Source organism: Octodon degus, unplaced genomic scaffold, assembly GCF_000260255.1.
Source record: "Octodon degus isolate 3935 unplaced genomic scaffold, OctDeg1.0 scaffold00159, whole genome shotgun sequence".
Taxonomy (NCBI): Eukaryota; Metazoa; Chordata; class Mammalia; order Rodentia; family Octodontidae; genus Octodon; species Octodon degus.
Genome location: NW_004524735.1, coordinates 1,685,057 through 1,693,184, shown reverse-complemented (window position 1 = coordinate 1,693,184; position 8,128 = coordinate 1,685,057). Strand labels below are relative to the sequence as shown.

The following is an 8,128-nucleotide window of genomic DNA, read 5'->3' as shown; positions in this document are numbered from 1 at the left end:
AATGCTGTTTTTATTACAATAGCTCTGTAGTATAATTTTAACTGAGAGATTGTATGACCCCCTCAGTTTCTTTTCATTGCCCAGAGTTATATTTAGTATTCTAAACCTATTAAGGTTCCAAATAAATTTTAGTATTATTATCTCTAGTTCTATGAGTATTGCTAATGACAGTTTGATTGGGATTGCATTTAATCTATATAAAATTTTTAGGAGTAGGACTATTTTCGTGATGGTGGCTCTTCCTACACAAGTCTGAGGGACATCTTTCCATTTTCTGGTATCCCTCTTACTCGGTTTTCAGACTACTGTAGTTTTTATTGCGGAGATCTTTTACTTCATTAGATGGATTGCTATGTATTTCAATGTTAATGTGAATGGTGTTTTTTCCCTACTTTAGCTTTTAGTGAGTTGGTTATTTGTGTACAGGAATATTGTTGATTTTTGAGTGTTGAATTTATGTCCTGCTGCATTATTGAATTCATATATCAAACCTATAAGTCTTTTGGTGGAGTTTTTTCTAGTCTTGTATGTAGACTATCATGTTATCTGCAAATAATGAAAATGTAGTTTCTTTCTTACCTACATTTATCCTTTTTTCTTCCTTTCCTTCTTTCTTTCTTCTTCTTCTATTTTTTTGTGTGTATTTTAGTGTTTCCAGGGTCTCACTACACAGATCAGACTCAGTGATCCACCTGTATTCAGCCTCCCAAGAGCTGGGATTACAGGTGCAAGTCACCATGTCTAGCTTCATTCACCATCTCAGTATGCACCAGGGGTGGGACTGGCATGGCATGCCTGAGGATTGAGCCCCAGCTGCTGCATCTGCCTAAGCAGGCGCTTTAATCTGCTGAGCAATTTGGCCGGTCCTCTTTCTTTCATTTTATAGCTCTGTGTAGTGCATCCAAAACTATATTGAACAGAAGTTATGATAGTGGATATTCTTGTCATGTTCCTGGTTTTATAGAGAAAGCTTTCAGTTCTTGACAACTTAGTGTGATGTTTTTTAGTTGTTTTGTGGCACATGACTTTTACGAGATTGAGATAGACCATCTGTTCAAATTTTCTGTATGGTTTTTATGATGAATGGGTGTCACATGTTGTCAAATGTTACTCTGTATATATTCACATGATCATGTGAGTTTTGTCTTTGGCTCTATTGGTATGGTGTATTACACTCATTGAATTTCTTATATTAAACTCTCTCTGATTCACGAGGATGAATCCTGCTTGGTCATGGTGTATTATCCTGTTGATGCTTTGCTGTATTTTGTAAGTCAGTATCTTGCTGAGGATGCTTGTGTCTGTGTGCAGGAGGGAGATTGGTCTGTCCTTCTCTTTTTAAGTTGTGTTCTTCTCTGGTTTTTGAAGTAGTAATATGTACTTTTTGGAATGACTTGGGAATACTGTTTCCCTTTCAATTTTATTACCACAAAAATTCCATAAACTGATGAAAATTAAATGGCATTATCCTGCATAACCAAAGGGTCACAGATGAAATTAAAGAAGAAATTAAATAATGTCCACAATTAAATAATAATGCAGAAACAACATACCAGATTATATGGATGCAATGAAAGCAATCCCACAAGGGAAATTTGTAGTGGTGGACTTTCACATCAGGAAAACAGATCAAGCTCAATTAAACAACTTTATGTCATTTCAACTTGTAGAAAAAGTAGAATAAATCAAGCTCAAAGATCTTATAAGTGAGAGAAATTTTTTCTCCTTTATAAGTGAGAAAATCAGAGCAGACATTAGTGTAATTGAAACTACAAAAACAAAACAGTGAATCGATAGTTGGTTTTTTAAAGATGAAATAAAACTGATAAACTCTTAGTCAACTTTATCAAGAAAAGGAAAGATTCAAGTCCATGTGATTAGTAAATAAAAGAGTAAAATCACAACAAATCCTACACAATTCCAGAAGATCAATACCTACTTAGAGAACCTGTGTTCTAGTGAGATGGAAAACACAGAAGAAATGGGCAGATTGCTACATAGATATGAATTATTAAATTTGAATCCAGAAAATACAAATATTTTAAATAATCTAGTATTGGTCAATAAAAATGGAAGATGTAATTAAAAACTTACTAACAAAGAAAAGTGCAGTTCTTGGAGGAGTCACTGCTGAAATCTACAAGAAAATTGGAAAAGATCTAAGCCTTTACTGCACACACTCTTTATTTCTGTTTTTTTTTTACATGAACTTTATCTACATTGAACATTAATATATTTAAATAAGGAAGTCAAGGTAAGAAACATGAAACAGGGTAATGTATGAGATATCACTTATTTTGATAAAAAATCTACATTAGCAGGTTACTTAATATTTTTGTTTTTCCTATTTCTCAACCATGAAACAAGGCAATTATGATGCTAATTAAATCAGTGTATTAATGTGACAAAAATGTCAATTAACAAAGTGCATGTGCTTAGTACATGAAATTCACCATTAAGACAATTAAAGTTATTTAAAACAACTTTAGAGATGTGTCCATTGTCACACACATGTAGAAGTTAAAAATGAGTCACAGACTGAAGCCAACAGCTGGAAAAATCTAAAGATGTACCTTTCCACTTACTGTGTGGTTTTGTTGATTAGATATAAGGAAACCTGAAGCATTCATAGCAGTTTTATTACTGCCTAACTAGTGCTATTCAATGTAAATCACAATATCAAGGAGAAAACTTCCAGTTCTTCTCAAATAAAACAGATGTGATTATTTTCAGGTACCTACTGGTAAAACACCTACCAGAGAAAAGGAATAATATCTGAAGTTCTTTTGTATAGAAATGAGGTACAGTTATCAGTACTACCACCTTGCAAGTTCAGCTTCTATTTTTTTAATTTTTGAAAATTTTGTATTCCCAGTGGTTTACATAGACTTACTGAAAACTGAAATGTGTTATAAACCTGTTTTATTTTAAACATTTCCGAATAAAATTTAACAATTAAAACATACTTTAAATAAGACATCTACTGCTATGTATTTTCCTAAAAATGCAAAGTTAAGTACTTATGCTGGTAAATAGTAAAAACTCAAATTTAAAAGAAAAAGTGCCAAACAGATGGTTGGAGAAATGAGTATTTGCTGGATATTTTTTACTCTCTGGGTAAGAGCTGTAATGTCTGAAACATAGCTGAAATAACTGTGCAGAGAAGAATACATTATTCTCCTCATTGCAGTCAACTCCAACTCAGGGCTTCAGGAAAAGACCTAAACAGAATTTGAATTAAAGGAAAAGCCCTTGCAAATTGTTTTTCCCAGTGGTAATCTTTTTTGCTGTTTGCATTATCATGTAAAATCTTATGGATTCCAAAAGAGTTTTAAATAAATTTCTAGCAATGACCATGATTGTTATTAATTTCTTTATGTGCTTTAAGGAAAATATCATTAATTCTATTCTTGGAATTTAAGCATTTCAAATAAAGGAGTGAGAACACGTACTTTTCCTGCTACAAATTCCTAATACTTTAATTTGACACCAGTGTAAATTGATTCTCTTAAATAATGAAAATAATAACCACTTGTGAAAAAACATGGAGGTGTCCTCTAATAGTGACTATTAAATCTCCCACGAGTATGCTAAGACCACGTTAGCAATGTAGCAACTGTTACAGAGAAGAGCAACTTGAACCTGTATTGTTGCTCTGTGATATCTCCCCCAGGAAACAAGGGAGTTTATTAAAATTATTTCATTTTTCAGCAGACAGATTATTTCCTCCATCTCCGCTATTGGGAGTAGCATTGCATCCAATGCACAAGACAAATGTCTACATTGGAGGCTTTTCCAGTCCTGAGAAAAGATACTCTATTTTATGAAACACAGATGAATAGGAAGGAAATTAGACTAAGAGAAATATTTTAGCTATAGTAAGTTATAGTGCATGACCTCATCTACTTGTAAATTCTAGAGATGATACAACTGTAGTATACATTCCACAAATCTAGAACAAAGGGTTTTCAAGCTTTTACATAACCAAATGACTCATGTTTGTGGAAATAATGTTCAACCTGACTTAAATATTATGCAATGAATATGTGCATTTAAATGTAATATAGTATTCCACATACAATCATTATGTGCTTATAGAGCAGGTAAAATGTGAAATCAAAAGTTTAAGAGTAGGTAGAGGGGGAAAATATTAGCCAAAGGAGAGTAATTATATACAGTGAATTTGTGTAAAGAACTAAGTGCAATATAACTTTAATTAGTGGTGTTGTGTATAGGTTGGAAATTTGCCAAAAGAATAGGTCTAATATGCTCCTATCACCAAACACACACACACACACACACACACACACACACACACACACACACAAATGCAGTAACTGTGAGATGGTAGATACATTAATTTGCTCCACTGAAGTAGTCATATTACTCTGTATAAGTATCTGGAAACATCATCCTATTTATCATAAATACATAAAATAAAAATGCAACTAAATACAGCTTTTTAAAAGAAGGAGTCAAATGGTTCACCACCTGAATTTAAAGGCTGTGTATCACCTTCATGATACATACTGCTTTGGAACACTTAGCGCAATCTGTCACTGACTCTAAGAGATTTAGCGGTCTTTATCTCATTTGCCTTTCACACCAGGTTAAAAAGGTGGACACAGCTATTATTACCCTCTGGAGTTACTGGTCTAAAGCCTCCTTAAATCATCTCTTGCTAATCCATTACAACAGATTAATAAGCAAAAATTAAACTCAAATACTTAGACATCAGATACTTCTAAATACTGACATAAACACAAGAAAATTTCTATGGAAAAGGAGAAATAGAACTTTTATATTCTCTATTTGAAAGAAACCTAGATCTCTGCATACAGTTCATCACCCTCCCTCCCACTGCTCCATCCTTGACTCCTGGAAGGTCAAGTCTTAGTTCTTTCTGGTTGACCCCCGTGGGCAGAAGTTCATTTGTCGCTGTCATGAATCTTTCTTGGCCCGCTTTGTTTTATTTTGCACATTATTGTGCCTGAGATTAAATCTAACCACATCATTTTGCTTAGCTCTGGAGGAAACATGAGACTTCTTTCCACTAAATACAACTTATTTTTCATCTTTTTAGATAGCTTTTGGAAAACCACAGCTAGCCTCTAACAGTAATTTTCAGAATCATATAGAACCTGAAATTTAAATGTCCCTTTGTTTCTATTTTTGTTTCCTCTTTTCAGATCTGTTTATTGTAGTGACTATTGCACTAATGTGATATTCTTTTTTCTTTCTTTACTGAGGAAAATTCTTAAATATATTACATAATGGAGACAGAAGTCAGGGTAATGCTGAAAGAGAAAGTAAAAGCTCTGTGTGCTTGGAATAATATATAGAGAGTTAGTTGAAGTTTTCTAATTTTTAGGAAGATTATGTTAAATAAAAATAATTAAATATTTAAATTTCTAGAAAAGCATTTTAGTAAAATTACTAGATGTACTTTTTTAGTGCATATATTTAATCATATAAGCCTTAGTTACTTTTCACCTATCTAAAAGTAAACAATACTGCATTAGCTGTGTAATGGTAATTTAGTTTCTGGCCAATTTAAAGTTATTCTGATTAAATAAACTGTTAAATAGATCAAAGTCTAAAGTTTAGATAATGGTGATATTTGGAAAATTCTCATATAAACTTATTGATTTACCAAAATTTGGGGAAAATTTGAAGGAATTATCATCTTGAAAGTAGAAATGGAAATTCGGGTGACATTTACATATCTCTTATTGTTAGCTTGAATATTGGCTGTTACTAAATTAACCTTGAGGTGCTTTTTGTGTCAGAAGTTAGGGCTCTAATCAATCTGGTGACAAGGAAATTCGGAACATGTTAGAACAGGAGAAGGAAAAGAGCTAGAGAGCAAGAAACTTCAGAGTCTCCATACAAGTGTTCTTTGTGAATGTTTCCAAAGTGCCTACAAGAACTCTGAGCTACATGTGGTGAGAAACAGCCCTGAGCTAATTATTAGGCAGGATAAGCAGCTGGAAGTTGAGAGGATTTCACCAAAGATTTCAGAAGTTTCATAATGTGGGTGAGTGAGATTGGAATTTAAGTTCAAAGAAATTAAGTGGACTTATCAAAAATAAACACTTTAGAGAAATTTAAATTGATCAAAAGTCTCTACAATAGGCAAAATCACCATTTCTGTACTACTAGTTATGCTATATTACAGCAGAGTATCAGTGCTTTTGTTTTACCTTGATTAGATTAAAAACAAATTTGTTTATGTTTAAATTGCTATTATTTTGGTAAGCTCTCCAATGCATACTATGTGAGGAATCAAACTGGAAATTAGGTAGAATTTACATATGGTAACTGGGCTCTCCCTTTTGTTTCAAGTATTTTTCTACCTATATTCCCTCTTCCTTTTCCCATAGTTATACTTGCTGTTAGCTTTGTACTCTTTTGTTTAATCAAGAAAGAATAGTTTATTTTAGGCTTTCAGCTTTCTTTTCTTGTACATGGAGCTGCTCTTCAAACCAAAGGTGAAAAATTGAGAAATGAATTGTGTGCTACTTTCTCTTTGGAGGATTGGCTAGTCCCCCAAATCTAACCACTTTTGTTCAACTTTGGAGTAGTTCACATTTATTTTCTCCCTTTCTTTTCTTAAAGGTAATTTTCTTACCATTCTGTACATTTTATAAAATAAACAAAAAAGCAAAGAAGAAAAGAAGAGAAACAATTTTACTAAAAATATAAAAATCAGATCATCACAGGCAAGTATTTTGTTTGTAATGGCATGCATTTTAGGTAAATATCAAACCATTACACATTTAGATCTATTTTTAAACATTACTCTAGAGACAAAGAACATAGAATATCAGAATGCAACAGATGAAAAGGATCTATGCAATGAAAATTACAGTACTCTGAAAAAGAGATCAAATAGGATTTCAGCACATGGAAAGATATTTCTTGATCTGGTATAGGAAGAATGAACATTATGAAAATGGCCATACTCCCAAAATTGTTAAACAAATTTAATGCTATCCCTATTAGAATACCATCAAGATACCTCACAGATGTAAAGAAAATATTCCTAAAATTTGTTTGGAACCATAAAAGACCTTCAATAGCAAAGGCAATATTTGGCAACAAAGGGAAGGCAGGAGATATTCCAATTCTTGATTTAAAATTATACTACCAAGCTACTTTGATAAAATCAGCAAGGTACTGGCAAGAAAACAGATCCCAGTATCAAGGAAACAGATTTGAAGATGCAAATACATCTACAAACACACTCAGGCATCTTATATTTGACAAAGGAGCCAAACATGTTCACTGGAAGAAAGATAGCCTCTTTAACAAATGATGCTGGAAAAACTGCTTCTCTACATGGCAAAAAATTAATTTAAACCTGGATCTATCACGATGGACTAAACTAAAGTCAAAATGGATTAAAGATATAAACATTAAAACAGAAACACTAAATCTCCTGGAAGAGAAAGAAGGTAGAAATCTTGAAGATATAAGGATCGGTGGGCAGTTCATGAACAAAAATCAAACTGCATGGGAAACACTTGAAAGAATCAACAACTGGATCCTCCTTTTATTGAGAAGTTTCTGCATGTAAAAAGAATTCACCAACAGATTGAAAAAACAACTGAAAATTTTGGAAAAAATTCTAACCAAAAATCACTCACAGGTCTTCTATCTAGAATATGTAAGGAACTAAGGGCCAGCCAAATAGCTCAGCACGTTAAAGCACCTGCAAGCAGGTGCACGGGCTGGTTTTCAATCCCCAGGCCTGCTGTGCCATCCCTGCCCCTGGGGTGTGCTGAGATGGCAATTGTGACTGGGTGTGATGGTGCAGACCTGTATTCCCAGCTCTTGGGAGGCTGTAAATAGGCACTATGAGTCCAATCTAATAGTGAGACCCTGAACACCCTGTAGACCTTTCCTTAAAATACAAACAAGCAAACAAACAAAAACTAAAACAAAAAAGGGGGGACCAAATTGAAAGATCCAAACTAAAAATGGACATCTGAAATAAATACATACTTCTCAGAGGAAGCAATGGTAGAGACAAATAAATACATGAAAAATGCTCCACATCACTGGCCATTAGAGAAATGCAAATGAAACCATTATGGAGATACAATCTCACCACAGAAAGAAGGGT

The 8,128-nt window shown here is 33.3% G+C and overlaps 1 pseudogene; it reads right to left on the bottom strand.

The window, feature by feature from the left end:
- Positions 1-8,128, bottom strand: part of LOC101572614 — a 46,452-nt pseudogene that overhangs the window by 30,422 nt on the left and 7,902 nt on the right.